General features: G+C 36.4%; 1 protein-coding gene across 1 annotated transcript in view; it reads right to left on the bottom strand.

Moving 5' to 3' along the window:
- Positions 1 to 18079, bottom strand: part of pak1 (p21 protein (Cdc42/Rac)-activated kinase 1) — a 58341-nt gene that overhangs the window by 24498 nt on the left and 15764 nt on the right. The gene's annotated exons all lie outside the window — the stretch shown is intronic.

Genomic DNA, 18079 nt, shown 5'->3' with positions numbered 1-18079 from the left:
ATGAGAAACAACCAATGAGAGAGCACGAAGATGAGAAACAACCAACTCGAGAGCAGGAAGATGAGAAACAACCAATGAGAGAGCACGAAGATGAGAAACAGCCAATTAGAGAGCAGGAATGTTTAAAAAAACAACCAATCACAGCTGAGCATTCACCCAAAAATTTCCCAAAAACAACATTAAAGCAGCTGTTTTAGATTATTTTGTAAATAATTTTCTATCGCTAACAGAGAAAACCCAAAACCTTCAGATAAAGAACAGAAAGCAGAATTATTTTAAACCATAAATCAGCGTTTAATTACTGATTAATATTTATATTTATAATTACTAATAGCCATGATCTTAGTGAAGAGAACTTTGATATGTGTGCTCTGAACAGTAGATTCTCTGCTGTGTTTATTTTGAATCTATTAAGGACAAGACAATGTTAAGACTTTATAAATCCTGAAGGAAAATCCTAAAAATGCATTTTATCAGAGTTTCTACAGAGTAAAGTCTGTTTAAGAGGAGAAAGAAAGGAAGGTTTCCATTTACTCACTGAGTGGTTTGTTTGATCTACAAACACAACGATGACTAAACCATGAGGAGTGTGTGTGTGTGTGTGTGTGTGTGTGTGTGTGTGTGTTTGTGTTTTAATGACGTTTTTTGGTGACTCCTTCAAACTAAAACAACAAAATCCTCAGAATCACAGAGTTTAACCTGAGTATCTGGGTCACAACTGGACCGAATAAAACACAGAGAAATATAAGAGATTCAGTTTTATATTATATTAAATTATGCTAATCAGATCTAAAACAGCTCTAAATTTGTCCAAATAGACTCAAACCTGTGCAAACTGTCTCAAAATTATTCCAAAATGTTTTTAAAGATGCCTACAATTACTGAAAAACTCTCCCAAAGCAACTAAGAACCGATGCAAACAGACTCAAAACTGTTCAGGATGATTCAATGTTCGTCCAAAATGTCTCAAACTGTTGCCCAAATAACAAAAAATGTTCAAAATGACTCAATATTTGTCCTAACAGTCTAAAAACTATTCTGAAATTATCTTTAAAATGTCCACAATTACTCAAAAACATGCCCAAAACAGCTTAATACTCGTCTGAAAAGACTCAAAACTCGAAATTAGCCCCAAAACAACCTCAAAATCTGGCCACATAAACCAAAACTGTTCAGGACGACTCAATACTTGTGTAAGATGATTTCATATTTGTCCAAAATGTCCCAAAACTATTTCAAAGTTACATTTAAAATGTTCACAATTACTCAAAAACCTGCACAAACAACTAAAGTTTGTCCAAATAGACTCAAAAACAGATCAGGATGAATCAAAATATGTACAAAATGACAGAAAATGTCCAAAATAATTAGAATTTTGCTCAAAAACAAACTCAAAATCTGTCGACATAGACCAAAACTGTTCAGAGTGACTCATAACTTGTCCAAAATGACTCAAATCTTTTGACAAAATGACAGAAAATGTCCAAAATAATTATCCAAAGTTGTTTAAATCAATCCACTGGACTTTAAGAAAGTTCCGTGAAGACGTTTCACCTCTGTGACCATGACCTGGATGAATTAGAACCTGCACAGACGTCCAAAATAATTAGAATTTTGCTCAAAAACAAACTCAAAATCTGTCAACATAGACCAAAGCTGTTCAGAGTGACTCAAAACTTGTCCAAAATGACTCAACATTTGTCCAGAATGTCTCAAAACTGTTGACAAAACAATGGAAGATGTCCAAAATGACTCAAATCTTTGGACCAAATGACAAAAAAATGTCCAAAATGGCTCAAAATTCACCCAAAACAACTGAAAATCTGTAGCCTAGCCGCGCTAGACAACCCACGGCAACGAATTTAATTCTCTGCCAGGGTGGGTCTAGTTACCCTCCATAAGGCTCGAGGCTGGATTCTCCTAAAACTGGCCGGACCAATCACCATGAAGTGTAGAGTCAGAAGGCGGGCGTAACGAAGTGACGACAGAGGGGCGGCAATTCTGACAGAAACAACCGGCGCACAATAAACAGTTATCTTTCGACTCGGCTTTGGCCACAGCCCTTAAAGATTTGAAGCTAAAATTCAACTTGAAAGATAAACAAAGGACGGCATTGAAGTGTTTCATTGAGAAGAAAGACGTATTTGGACTTATGCCGACGGGATATGGTAAATCCTTAATATACCAGTTGGCTCCGCTGGTTGGGAAGCTAATGGGACTTAGCCACAATCCGCCGGTGCTCTAGGAACTACGTCAGCCTATTCGTTGCGCTGATTGGTTGTATACCTACCCAATTGCTGCAGAGTGATTTGATAGACAACCTTTTAGCCCGCCTCCCTCCCTGTCGAGCGGCCCTAGACCCTTGTGCCTTCAGAAACATGGGTCTAGCACGGCTAGGCTAGAAAATCTGCTCACATAGACCAAAACTGTCCAAAATGACTCAGTCCTACCCAGTCAGTGCAGTAGTCATGTGTAGAGCAGGTCTCTAACCATGAACCGTTTTTCCATTTGCTCTTATGTTGGATATATTGTTTTAGGTGTGTTATAAAGTTTATTCTCAGTGCTGCTATTCAGAGAGTACTGAACCGATTTTCATTGTTTTCTGTAACGGTGACAATAAAGATCTATTCTATTCTATATTATAATGCAACACACCATCAGCAGCACATTTCATCAGATTTAAAGAAACCAAGAGATAATCTGATCCTAAAGAGCCGCAGGAAACTTTATACCGATGTGTTAATGACACAAATTAATGATTTTACGTGTAAATCACTGGAAAAAGAATTTCTCAGGACAACAGCAGAACCAGAACTCATCCATGTGTAGTCAGAATAAAACCATTAATCAGACAAATCACCAGTTTAAAAAGGTGAACGTTCTCCGTTTCCAGCGTCACTGATGAAACTTTTTCTCACCAAACGTGAACATTTTCAAACTAATGTGGCATTTTTCAGACTGAGAAACCTTAAATAAAACAGATACACGTTTAAAACGGTCATTTTCTGCTATTTTAGGAGCAGAAAAATAAGACCTAAAATACTGTATAATTAGTATAAAGAGCAGGAGGCTAAAAAACAGCGAAACATCAACTTTCTGAGCTGAAGTTAAGTTGAGTCTATCTCATATTTTGTCTCAATAGTTTCAATATTTTATGCATTTATTCGTGTTTCTACAGATTAAAAGTCTGTCTGACAGGCTTTCCATGCAGAAAAACTTCAAATAGTCAACAAAAAATGCAGAAATAAAGTTTTTCTTGACTAATTCTTCAGATATTTAACATAATCTCACACATTCAGTTTCAAAACTACCCCAAAGTTTCCGTCCTAAACGAGTAAAACTGTCAGCAGCGGGTAAATCTTACCTCAGCAGACGCAGACAAACATGTTTACAGCTTAAAACTGATCCACAAACAAACAACAACAACAAAAGAATCCCTCTGAGTGAAAACTCAGATCTACTGACAGTTAAAAGTCCAGAAAACAGACTGAGGCTGGAGCTGTGGAGCCGTTCGACCAATCAGGGCTCAGCGTGTGATGTCACAAGGTGAGTCACACCAGGAAATCTCACACACACACACACAACAAACACACACACACACAGATGCTGGAGGGTCAAAAGAAAAAGTTTAATTCCATCACAAATCACGATATTTTTAGAAAATAATTCTATGACTGTAGTTTTATAGCAGAAAATCTGGAATTATTCTCAAAATTATTCCAAAATGTTTTTAAAGATGTCCATAATTACTCAAAACAACTAAAAACTTGTGTAGACTCAGACTGTTCAGGATGACTCCAAACTCGTACAAAATGACCCACTATTTGTCCAACAAGTCGACAAAATGATAAATAAAGTGTAAAATAACTCAAAATGACTCCAAATAGACACAAAACTGTTTAGAATGACTCAAAACTTGTTCAAAATGTCTCACAACTATTCCAAAAGTATTTAAAAATGTCCACAGTTGGTCAAAAACTGGAGCAAACTGACTAAAACTTTGTCCAAACAGACTCAAAATCAGAGAGAAATGACTCCATATTAGTCCAACGTTTGTCAAAACTGTTGAAAAAATGACAAAAGAAAGGTCAAAAATGACTCAAAACTGTTCAGGATGACTCCATGCTTGTGTGAAAAATTAAATCTTTAAATGTCCAAAAGAAGTTAATCATCAGTATTATAGCAGTTAGGGGCTGTTTTCTGGAAAAATGACCAAATAATGTACAGATCATGAAACCAATAGTTATCTGTGGAGCAACAAACTGATCATTTTTAGCTCAACAGAGGAATTAAACACACTACACAATCCAAAGTTGTGGTTTTCATGAGAGGTTTCAGTGTTTTAGAACACAATAGAAATTCTTCATTAATCCTGAGGTTGTTAGAGAAGAAAGAGTGAAGTTCCCACCACTGGAAATACAAATAAATGAGCAAAAACGTGCAGGAGAGAAAAACAAACAATAAAAAAATAAAAATGTCCCATGTAAAGACTGTGAAAGTGTAAAAAATAAACCAAAACTTAAAACCATCCTTCAACACACAACAGTTCATTGTGTCTGCTGAGTATAAAGACACACACACACACACACACACACACACACACACACACACACACACACACACACACCTGAACTGTTAGACACACACACACACACACACACAAAGAGCTAGTGTATATTTACAGCCACCAGACACACAAACAATGGCTGTTTAGAAGGAAGTGACACACACTCATTACACACAAACACTGACTCACACCTGAAACCACCCCACACACACACACACACACACACACCAGATGTCTCACATTTCAAACCCTGATGTCAGTTTCAGCAAAGTCCTGTTAGTAAAACAAACCCACACACTGTCTGCTGCTTCACACAGAGAAGTCACCAGTCGATGACAATCACAGTTCCAGAGGACTTTCCAGACTTGTGACAAACAGAAACTCTGTCAGAATCATTTTACCCCAAAGAGTCCCAAAGAACTGAACTCTGAAGCTGCTTCTGTTCCATCACCAACAGAACATAGAAAAGTAATTTACATGACAGGACGAAGCATTAAACAATACAATACGAGACGATGCATGTCTAAAACTGGTCCAAAATGAAAAAAAAACGTTCAAAATTACTCGAAACTTGGGCTGGCCCAAATAGTGGTTTCTGGCCTCCGAATATTCAGGCTCTATTAAAGACGAATATCCGGATATTCGTTCCGCCCTGTAACGTCCGACGGCACGAATACTCGGATCCGTTCGTCTGGTCTCCCGGGTGCAAATTTTGCCTTCGTTTTGTCTTCAGTTAAACTGAAGAATTCCCAAACAGCGAAGGTCTTCAGCATCTTGTCTTGTGTTTTTGCAACGAAGTGAAGCGTGACATCAGAGTGGGCAGCAACCCGGCCATTCAGGTGGTGGTAAGAAACACGAATGGATGAACTGAGATGAGCCGAACACGACGGGATGAGCCGAAGTGGGCCGAAGGCAAAGAGACGAGCTCCGAATATTTTCGTCTGGCGGGAGGAGGGGGTGATCACATAGACATATGTGTATGTTTATGTGATCACAGGACGAGATGAGCCGATATGAGCCAATTTGGGCCGATGGAAGAGGGAAGACAGTAACGCCGCATATTCTTTATGCCCAGTAACGTCCGACAGGGGGTGGGCGCGAATATTCGGATACCAAAATTAATATCCGGATACCGCCGTAGCGAACGAATATTCGGATATTCGGGATATTCAGGTCCAGCCCCACCCCAAAACAACAAAATCTTTGTCCAAATACACTCAAAACAGTTCAGAAGGACTCAAAATTAGTGTAAAATGACTCAATATTCGCAAAATTATTGACAGAAAATGTCCAAAATGACTCAAAATTTGCCCAAATCAAATTCAAAATCTGTCCACATAGACTAAAATTGCTCAGAATGACTCAAAATATGTGCAAAATGAATGAATATTTGTCCAGAATGTCTCAAAACTGTTGAAAAAAACTGACGTTTGTGTCTAAAATGACTCAAAACAGCTGAAACTCTGTCCAAACAGACTCAAAACTGTTCAAAATGTCTCAAATCTTTTGCAAAATGACTGAATCCAAAATGGCACGAAATCTGCACAAAACAATTCAAAACTTGATTAAATAGACTAAAAACATTTATTTGTTCAGAATGTCACAAAACTATTTTGAATGTACTTTAAAACGTCCATTAATTAATTAAATAAATTTAAAAAATGACTAAAGCAGCTTCAAAGTGTAGAATCAATCAGTTAAAGTTTAATTCTAAAGGCTGATATTAACCATATAAAACCTTTATATGAATAAAACCTTGGTACGAATAAAACCTCCGTCTCCGTTGTCTTCTGTCTCTCTCTCTCGTTTTCTCTCTGTTTTACTGCATTGAACTGTTTCAAATAAACATCCAGCAGACACTGAGTGTTTCCTCATACAGGGAGTCACTCCACCTTTAAGATAAAGCTGACATCAAGAGTCAGCACTGCCTGGAAAATCCATACGAGCCTCTGCATTTACTGGAAGAAGATTCACACACTGAACCCTCCATGCATGCATTAGTCCTCTGACACACACACACATTGTACGTTATGCTGGATGCTGCTTTGCACATTGGTTTCCTTATTTTGTCTTGAATGCAACATGTGAGACTCACAATTTGGACAAAATGACTCAATATTTGTGCAATTTGTTTCAAAATTATTCTAAAATAATGTTAAAATGCCCATAATTAGTCAAAACTTGTCCAGATAGACTCAAATCTGGTCAGGATGATTCAGAATTTGAGCAAAATGATTCAATATTTGTCCAAAAAGGGCTTAAAACTATTCCAAAATTATTTTTAAATGTTCTCAAAAACCTGCCCAAAGCAACAAAAAGTGTCCTAATAGACCCAAATAGACTCAAAACTGTTCAGAAGGACTCAAAATTTGTCCAAAATTTCTCAAAGCTGTTGACCAAATGACAAAAAAACTCAAGATTTTCCCAAAACAACTAAAATTGTGTCCAAATTGACTCAAAACTGTTCAGGATGTCTCGAAAAATTGTGCAAAATGACACAATATATGTCCACAGCGTCTCAAAACCGTTTCATAATGCCAAATAATCGAAAGTGCCTCAAAATTTGACAAAAAAAAAGACAAAAAAATACTCAAAAAATGTCCTAAAAGACTCAGAACTGTTCAGAATGACTCAAAATTTGTCCAGATATACTTAAAATTGAGTAAATTGACTCAATATTTGTCCAAAATGTCTAAAAAGTTGTTGATCAAATAACAAAAAAATTCCAAAATGGCTCAAAATTTGCCCAAAAAACAAACTCTAAATGAGACCTAATAGACTCAAAACTGTCCAAAATGACAACTTGTAAAATTATTACTTACAATTTCAATCTTCTTTTGTCCAAAACGTATTGTTTCACCAACATCAGTCCTGATTCTAAACACATTCATACAGTGTCTGGATTTTAACCCTTTAAAGGTCAGTCCGTTGACTTTTTTAAAAATCTATTTTGCCTTATCTGGTCCTGAAAAGTCTCTGAAGTGCTATGCTAACTTTCTACATTAATATTTCACTTTTATCTCATTTCAAGGTGCATTGTTTAATTTTTATTCAATTTTAAATTGCAATATTTCACTTGATCTCATCACACAGCTGCAATATTTCATTTCTATCTTATTTTTAGGTGCAATATTTCACATTTAACTAATTTTCATTGGCAATATTTCACTTTTATCTCATTTTTAGGGGCAGTATTTCATTGTTATCTCATTTTTCAGTAGCAACATTTAATTTTTCAGGTGCAACATTTCATTTTTAGGTGCAATGCTTCATTTTTCTTTAATTTTCAGGGGCAACACTTCATCTGCATCTCATTTTGCAGGTTCAGTATTTCATGCTGCAGAGACAGGCGGAACATTCAGCTGAGCTTGCAGACCCAGCAGGAGGTATCCGCCCCGCTGCAGCCCAGGACAGAGCACCGTCTCCGGGCACGAGGAGGCCCCAGAGCCCCCGTCTGCTCCTGGAGCCGCTGCTGTAAACGACACGGTAAAAACCGAGAGTCAGACGACGGGAGGCAGGAAACAGAAACAGGAAGAGACAAAGAGGAGCGGAGACAGATGAGGAGGCAGATGGAGGCGTCGCTGCCAGAAACACGACGAGGAACGAACCAAACAAAAGCCAGAAACACAGAAACACACACAGGTCTGAGGCACGAAACACAAAGAAGCACCTCAGAGACGGATTCCTGGAGCCGACGCCGTGTCGTCATGGCGACCAGACGAACCCACAGGCCCCGGCTTCAAATGTATATTTTAACATATTTTATTTAACAGCAGCGAGCAGGACATCACACACACACACACACACACACACACACACACACACACACACACACACACACACACACACACACACACACTGGACCACACCCTTTATAATTTGCGTCTTTGAAGTTTGAACCTCGGAGATTCCCTGCTTCACATCTTGACTGCAACTCTTCCTTCTTTTAACCGTTTTCCTTTTATAGATTTTCAGACACGTAAATAGAATTTTATTTATTCCCTTTGGGGTAATTCAGGCTATCCAGGAGCTGCTATATGCACGAAAAATCTCACATCTGCCTAGGAGGGTGCCAAGAGAATTTAAAAAACCAGAACTAAAAAAAAGTATAAATACAGTTCGACACTACAAATATAAGTACTATGTGTGTATAAACCCTCATATCTTACTCCTCTTTACTGTAGAGCTCCATTGTTGTCCAGAAACTACAAAAACACATCTCTGTTGCTCTCAGGTTCATTTATTACCAAAAACAAACACACAAACTGTCTTGCTGCCACAAAAAATCTCTAGAAAACCAAACATGGATTAATTCCTGAATAAAATCATCCTGATTACCAAAACTTTCTGGACAGTTTTTAACCCTTTGAACCTCAAAACCTGGCAATGAAAGGCATTTTTCTTTTAAAATAATGCAGAAAATAATTAAAATAACCAAAATCTCACCTTACATCAGATTAGGAGCTATAAAGATTTAAGAAATAGTTGGATTTTCAACTTTCTGGTGTGTGATGGAAGTTTTGTCACTAAATCTAAGCTTACAAAAGAAACAAACAAAAAATGCATTCAACAAGTCTTATTTAAAAATCTGCCAGAAACAAACTGAGGGATTCAGTGAGATGCTGTAAAAAAACTAAAAATTCTCTAGTCTTCAACACAACTACTGAGCCTTGATTGATTTGGCTGTGACAAACAGTTAATTTACAATAATTCCTAAAATAAATGCAGCTCGGCTCAGAAACAGTGAACAGAGGAGCAAGATGTTGGAGATACATTCAGCATGGTGAAACATCTTTCTATAGATGATGAGCAGAGACCCAAAACTGGACTAAATTTGTTCAAAATGTTTAAATTCTTGACTACAATTACTCACATTGTCCATAAAAACAAAAAATGTGTGATTTTTCATTAATTAACCACGCCTGATGAACGTCAGTGTGGTTACTGCATTCGGTGCGGTATCTGGCTGGCTGGGTAAGTATGCATGTATGTATGTATGTATGTGTGTATGTCCGTTACGATATCTCTGCAAGTGCTGAAGTCAGGCTAATCAAACTTGGCACTGAAGATCAGTCTAAGGTCCCCTGCTCAGTTGTGGAGTTACAGGTCAGCAGATCAAGTAGGAAGGGAGATACGTACGATGATCAAGATTGATACATATTGCATCATTTGTATGGGGAGGACAGGGTTTTGGCCAGTAGAGGGCGTGGTTCTGCCCTCTACTGAGGGCTCATCTAGTTTCAACTAATTTTAGAGTCATTGTGCATAATTCTTGAGTCAGTTCGGACACATTTTGAGCCTTTTTCCACATTCTGACGAGTTTTTAAATCATTTTGGACAATTTTTGACTAGGAGGAATATAAAACCTACTGGATCAATAAAATAAAGTCAGTATGGCTCAGAAACCATGAACAGAGGAGCACGTTGTTGGAAGATACATTCAGCATGGTGAAACATCTTTCTGCAGATGACGAGCAAAGACTCAAAACTGGACTAAATTTGTTCAAACTGACTCAAAAATTGTCATTTAAAACACATTTTGAGTTGTTTGTAATTAGTTTCAACTAATTTTGGAGAGTTTTCATGCGATTCCTGAGTCGTTTGGACATTTTTTTGGTTATCTTGGATAAGTTTCAGGTTATTTTGGACCTTTTTTGACTCATTTCTGACCATTTAATGTAACTTTTGATACTGTCTTAGACTATTATATTTAGACATTGGAACAAAACACAATGGATCAATAAATAAATGCAGCTCGGCTCTAAAACCGTGAGCAGAGGACCAAGTTGTTGGAAGATACACTCAGCATGGGGAAACATATTTCTACAGATGATGTTGCACATTTAATTTTTCACAATTTATGACAGAAACTCTACTTATTCATGGCATTATAACTTTTTAATACTACACAGAAGGCCTTTAGGAGTTCTCTCTACTTTAACACATGGGTTTGTTGTTTCCAGGACTTTATATGAAATGAAAAATGAGGAGCTGCTGGGTGAACAAAGAAACCATAAACTACTGACATTAGATTTGTTTGCATCTCCGTCCTCTGGCACCATGTTGTTTACGATACACAAACAAACATTTTCCAGTGAGTTGCTTTAAAACCGTCGTCCTCCAGCTGACCAACACACACTCCCATTAACGATCAATCACATGTGAGAAGAGGCTGCTCAGCACAATTAGACTGTTCAGTCAGGTGGTAATCAGTGTGTGTGTGTGTATGTGTGTGTGTGTGAGGGACAGATGGTAATTTTGAAGAGGAGGACGTGGCCAAACATTAAATAAAGCATCGACGAGGAGGAGAAAGAGGGGGATGGTTGGTTTAATTCTGCATGAACGAAGCCGAGAGGGAACAAAGATAAAAATAATAAAGAGTGAAAACATGAAGAAAGAAAAGACGGAAAGAGATGGACAGAGTGGACAAAAGAAAAGAGAGAGAGCGTGACTAAATAACAGACTGTACACTAGCAGGGGGTACACACACACACACACACACACACGCACACGCACACGCGCACACACACACACTCTAAATCTTCATCGTGATCTTCAATGATTTCTGCTATAATCTGATATTTTGTCTTCCAAACACCAGGGAGTCCTCACAAGATAAGTACAAACAAGCAACTTACATTAACTTATTTTCATTCCTAGAGATACGACTTTAACACGAACTTAAGCTTAAACTCAGTTTTTACACTGAAATTCAATCATTTCTTTGTTCTCAAAACACAACAAAGTCCTCACAACAGCAGTAAACACATCAACAAACACACGCACAACAACTCTAAGGTGTGTCTCGTCTCGTTTTACTTTCTAATGATTCACATTCATTCCTAGAAATACCACCTCAACCCAAAACAAGTCTTCACCCTGAAATCCAATGATTCACACACGCATGCATGTTTCAGTCTCTTCACTTGAACTTCATTCATTTTTTGAGACACAACTTTGACCCAAACTCAACCTTAAACTAAGTTTCACCCTAAAACTCAATCGTTTTGGTGCCAAAACCCAAGAGTCCTCATAATTTTAGCAAACATTTACAGTGACTTAAGTTCATTTCTAGAGACACAAGCTCAACTAAAACTCAACCTTAAAGTTTTCACCTAAAATTCAGTGATTTTTTTCTATAATTTCTTCTTTAGTTTCTAAAAGAACAAAGTGAGTCCTCACAAACGCCAAGGTGTGTTTACACTTCTTTACTTTACATGACTTTTATAAAGACACAATTCTAACACAAACTAAGTTTTCACCCTGAAATTTAATTTTCTCTTGTCCAAAAACACAAGAAAGTCCTCACAACACTTGTAAACACATGTAGAAACACACACACCTCTTTACATTAACTTCCATTCATTCCTAGAGACTCAGCTTTGACTCAAACTCAACCTTAAACCAAGTCTTCACCCAAAACTCAATGATTTCTTTTGTCTCGTTTCCAAAACACCAGCGAGTCCTCATCAGATAAGTACAAACAAGTATGAGCAAACACAAAGTTGTGTTTCCATCTCTTTAATTCACCTTATTTTCATTCCTAGAGACTCAATCCTCAATCCAAACTCAACCTTAAACCAAGTCTTCACCTGGAATTCGATGATTTCTTTTGTCTTGTCTCCAAAGGACAAGTGAGTCCTCATGAGTAAACATAAGTACAAACACAAAAAGTTGTGTTTCCATCTGTGAATATAAACTTTCTGGAGACTTAAATCAAATCTTTAACCTGAATTTTACAGATTTCTGCTGTAGTTTGTGTTTCCGGCCCTCACAACACCAGTAAACCCTCTGCAGTGGACGGTATCTTGCCCAAGGGAACGTCAGACAGACCATAATAAGTGCAGACAGACCATAATAGGCGCAGACAGACCATAATAGGTGACGACAGACCATAATCCCTGATCCGATGTCACATTCCTGCTCTCAGTTTACCCACAATCCTTTGTGCTTCAGGTTTCTTCTCAGACTTTTGAAACTCAGGAGTCGATTTTACAGCTGATTAGAAACACGATCAATACGACGGAAATCAAAACAAATACCTGGAAGTTCCAGCTTATTTTATTGATTTATTAATTAAATTTAAGTCTCATTCATTTACCATCCAAACTTCTGTCTCTGAAACAGGAAATTATCTTCCAAGATGCATTTTTATGCAGAATTTTCAGCACAAAGTTGTTTTTGTAGTGCAGAATACGATCTTTATTTAGTTTCCCAGTAGAGTTGCTGTTTTATTTATTTATTTGGAGCCTTTTGTTCGCTAGTAATGCAAAATCGAATATTTTTGATCAATTTCTGGGACGAAACAAAGCATTCGATGACGGATTTCAGTCAAGGAAGTAAGAAAGTCCTGCAGGAACGGACAAGTTACATACTTTTAGATGTTTAATCTACAGATTCTTATTAATAAAAACATTATTTGCAGACTATGTATTCAAAGTATTTAACAGAAACCTGACTTTCTACGGTTTTCTACTATTAAACACCAACTACTTTGATTTGTCACTTTAACATCTAAACTTTGTTTCCAGTTTCCTAAATGTGAATATTTTCAGTTTATTTCCTCCTTTATGTTACTAAACTTCACATTTGTTGCCAAAAAATGACATTTTTTTTGCTGTTTTCTAATTTTTTAATTGACAAAATAATCAACAGATTAATAAAATAAAAAACACACAACATAATTCTTACTTGAGAAAATCCCTGTATTGTTCTGGGTTTTACATCACTGTGTTGTTTTTGCTTAAACACGTGGACGACTGGCAGCACAAAAAATGCAAATATTCCTTAGGTGTACACTTTAATGAATCATTTTACCAAAGCAAACAGACCTGAGTTGAATATTTGATTTTCCTGACTGATTTTTTTTCTCATTTCCAGCTTTTCTGCGGCAAAAACAAAAAAAGAGTCGAGGCTGTGATTAAGTGTCTGCAGCTCATTGATTATGCAGCTTATTGTAGGAAATCATCTGAAAACCTCCATCCAGCCATCTGCTCAGCCACGCCTCAGAGAAAGAGAGTGTGTGGTTAAACAAATATACATAATCAACGTGGTTTCCTCCCACTGAGATCATTTATCTGATCCGCAGCATCGTTTACCGCTCAATGAATGAATGAATGAATGGGCGGCCACATCTCTGTGTAAATACAACCGTTTTTTTTAATGAAAGTCTCATTTTAAAGCCTTTTAGAAGAACTTCCCTCCATCAGACGAGCAGCTGTTGAATCTAAACTCACTGTTTTACACAAAGAACGAAAACTGAAACGACGAACAAATCAAGTCTTTCTGCAAAATGTCCAAAACAGAAACAGAGAAACTCCATTCTCATCTCAGCTCTGATGTTGAACAAAGTCTGCTGATCTACAAACAATAATTCCAATGAAGGAAACATCCTCGAGTCGATTCCTCTTGTGACGGATTGAATCAAGACTCTAATCGGACACGAATCTTTTACCACGTACTCCGAGGATAAACCGTTTGTCCGTCAGTAATGAATAAACCAGAAAGAAGAGTCTGTTCCTGAATATTGGCTCGTTGTGGAGGAATTATTGAGTTTTATTCCCAATCTGGAGTCTGACGCTTGTTCGGGTTGACAGTCGGACTTTAATCTCGACCCAGTTTATCCAGTAAACCAGTGGAGCCTGAACTCATCTCATCACATCAGCAGGAAGCCGACCTACAAACCTCCAGAGTTTAGAACAACTACTTTAGTTGGTTTTCTTTCAGCTGGTTAAGTCTCAGTTTTAGTCCATTTCATTGTTTCCCATCACATTTTTTGTATTTTTTTCATGTGCAATATTTCGCTTAATCTAATTTTTCAGGTTCAATTAACCGTTTTCATGGCATTTCAGTTTTGATATTTAATTTTTTATCAAAATCTTCATGTGTAATATTTCATTTAATCTCATTTTTCAGAAGCAAAATTTCATTTCTATGTTTTTTCAGGTGCAACATTTCGATTTAATCTCATTTTTCAGGTTCAATAAACCCTTTTCATGCTTTTTCAGTTGCAGTATTTCATCTTTAGGTTTTTTCACGTGCAGTATTTCATTTTTAATCTCATTTTTCATGTGCAATATTTTATTTTTATGATATTTTTCTGTTGCAATTTTAATTACATTTTTTTAAGGTGCAACATTTAATAGAATCTGTTTCTTCAGGTGCAATATTTAATTTTTCATGTTTCAGTTCAATATTTCAATTAATCTAGTTCTTCAGGTGCAATATTTCATTTAATCTAACTTTTAGCAGCAATATTTACTCATTTTCCATTTGTAATATTTCATTTAATATAATTTTTCAGGTTCAATTTTTCATTTAATCAAAATTTTCATTTGCAATATTTTTAGGTTTTTCAGGTACAATATTTAATTTTTATTTCATGTTTCAGTTCAATATTTCATTTAATCTTGTTCTTCAGGCGCAATATTTCATTTTTTCTCCACATTTTTCAGTTCCAATATTTAATTTTGTCTAGTTTAAATTTGTTCATGTAAATTAAAATCTGCACAATTTTCACAACGACTAATCAAACAATCAAAGAAACGTGAAGAATGAAAGCCAGAAAACAAGAATAAGTTGATAAATATTCACTCAGACTGTAACAGAGACCAAACATTTCTGTCTTTTCTTCTCCGTCTTTGTCTCGTCTCGTCATCTTCTACTGCGTTTAATCCGAGTGGAAAGTTTTCTGTTCATCGCGTGGAAGAAAGAAGAAATCATCGAAAGAAAAGCAGAATAAAAGAAGAATCTGATCCACAAAGACGGAGCGTGAAGGAAGAAGACAAAAGAGAAACTGAACCCCTGATTCACAAATAAAGAGACCGAGCAGAAGAATTTACACCAAAACATTTTGCACTCAACAAACGTCTCTCAGCTTTATTCTCTTAAACATCGTCAGCTCCTTTAGAAACGACTCAGTAATGAATTAAAGACTCCACCGAATGAAAGAATAATCACACTGTAGTCGACACAGAGCCACACGGACGAGAAAACACAAGTTTAGTAGCTTTAATCTTTGGAAAAATCAAATTATTACTAATTTATTGTGCTTTAATCAGCAGAAATATCAGTATTTTACAAGTAAATGCTGTTATCTGGAAGAAATAGGACGTATATTGAGGACTAAAAAATGACTAATTCTCTTAACGTTACAGAGCTTTTCTCAGTTTTGTTAAATTACCAAAAAAAAACTAGTGAAAACACTAAAAAGATTTAATTTAATTTTTATTATTATTATTATATATTATTTCAAATTACATTATTATTTATGTAAAAAAAAAAACAATGTCCCCACCAACTATCCATATTTTAAAGTAAAGAAAAGAAAATAGATAAAAATAAATTCTAAAAAAGGACCAAAATACAGCATAAATGAAATAAAGTAGAATAAATAAAATATGTAAAAATATATTTTAAAAAATGACCAAAATATGGTATAAACAAAATTAAGTAGAATAAATAAAATATATAATAACATATTTAAAAAAGGACCAAAATACGGTATAATTAAAATTAAGTAGAATAAATAAAATATATAAAAATATATTTAAAAAAGGACCAAAATACAGTATAATTAAAATTAAGTAGAATAAAAAAATATTTAAAAAAAATATTTAAAAAAGGACCAAAATATGGTATAAATAAAATTAAGTAGAATAAATAAAATATATAAAAATTACTGGTGGTAGTGCAATATGGTGTCGGTTTCTGTTCTGCTGTTATTTTTACAGATTTCATTTTACATAAATAAGATAAGATAATCCTTTATTGATGTATATAATCACGTAACCGTCATCTTTATTAAACTATAACGCCGCAAATCAATATCTAGAAACGATTTCTGCATCAACATGTCGAGTTTTTTGTATTTTTAAAAAATTTCTGCTTTCATTTATCTATAAATTAATCCTCTGATCACCGGATGGAGGATAAAAGACGTAAAATGTCATCTGGTCGCATTTTATTTCCTTCAGAACCTCTTTGTTGTTGCACAGAAGCATAAATTTTAACGACATAAAATGTTTTTTCAGTCATTTTTCATGAATTTTTTCTGAGATTATTCACCGTTATAGAAGATTTCTCCTCCTCCATTCACACTTTATAAATGAATGAACACTGCAGCAGAACATTAAATATGAATGGAAACTCTCCTCCCCCACTAGACTCCGCCCCTCACCATCAATAATGGACGCTGCAGTGCATGATGGGAAATCCCACCACCACTGACTTACATAATGAGGAACACAGAGGTTCTGCTTGGTTCCTCACGAAATCATCTAATGACTAAACGAACATCTTCAGGGTGATAAATAATCAAATGATGAACACTTGTGCTTTCAAATTTAACTGTAATTCTTTGAACAACTTACTATTAATTTATAGTTTTTCTCTGTTTTGGTAAATTTAGATGGCAATTTGTGAAATAAAAGAAAAAAATAAGTATTAATTTACATGGTAACCCTAAAAAAAATCAGGTCAAAACTGTAAAAAATAAAGTAAATAAATGGTAAAAAATTATAATAATAATAAACAGATTTTGTGGGCGGCTGTGGGTCAGGTGGTAGAGCGGGTCGTCCAATGATCGAAGGGTCGGCGGGTCGATTCCCGCTCTCGCCTAGTCATGTGCTGTTGTGTCCTTGGGCAAGACACTTTACCCGCCTTGCCTCCAGTGCTCTTCACTGGTGTATGAATGTGTGTGAATGTTGGAGGTGGTCGGAGGGGCCGTAGGCGTGGATTGGCAGCCACGCTTCCGTCAGTCTGCCCCAGGGCAGCTGTGGCTACAAATGTAGCTTACCACCACCAGAGTGAGAATGTGTGAGCGAATGAAAAATTGATTTATTGTAAAGCGCTTTGGGTGTCTTGAAAAGCACTATAGAAATCTAATCCATTATTATTGTTATTATTATTTTATATGTTAACCATAAAAAAACATAAATATCCAAAATGTCAAACTTCAACTGCAGCCAGATACAGGTAGATCAGAAAGTCTGATCCAGATTCAATAATCATATCTATTCTCCACCAGCAGCAACAAGCTAACTAGCTAAACATGCTAACTAGCGCAATAGCAACTATCAGCAAACTCCACCTTTAATATAGTTTCTGTTGTCTCATTTATTCCAAACCAAAGAGTCAAACTGTTTCACTGTAATGTTGGATAATGATGCTGCCTCCACCGTGCTTCACATCATGATGCTGCCTCCACCATGCTTCATATCATGATGCTGCCACCACCATGCTTCACGTCATGATGGTGCCACCACCGTGCTTCACGTCATGATGCTGCCACCACCGTGCTTCACGTCATGATGCTGCCACCACCGTGCTTCACGTCATGATGCTGCCTCCACCATGCTTCACGTCATGATGCTGCCACCACCATGCTTCACGTCATGATGCTGCCTCCACCATGCTTCACGTCATGATGCTGCCACCACCATGCTTCACGTCATGATGCTGCCTCCACCATGCTTCACATCATGATGCTGCCACCACCATGCTTCACGTCAT

Source organism: Acanthochromis polyacanthus, chromosome 13 (genome assembly GCF_021347895.1).
Source record: "Acanthochromis polyacanthus isolate Apoly-LR-REF ecotype Palm Island chromosome 13, KAUST_Apoly_ChrSc, whole genome shotgun sequence".
NCBI lineage: Eukaryota > Metazoa > Chordata > Actinopteri > Pomacentridae > Acanthochromis > Acanthochromis polyacanthus.
This window is presented reverse-complemented; position numbering and strand designations above follow the sequence as displayed.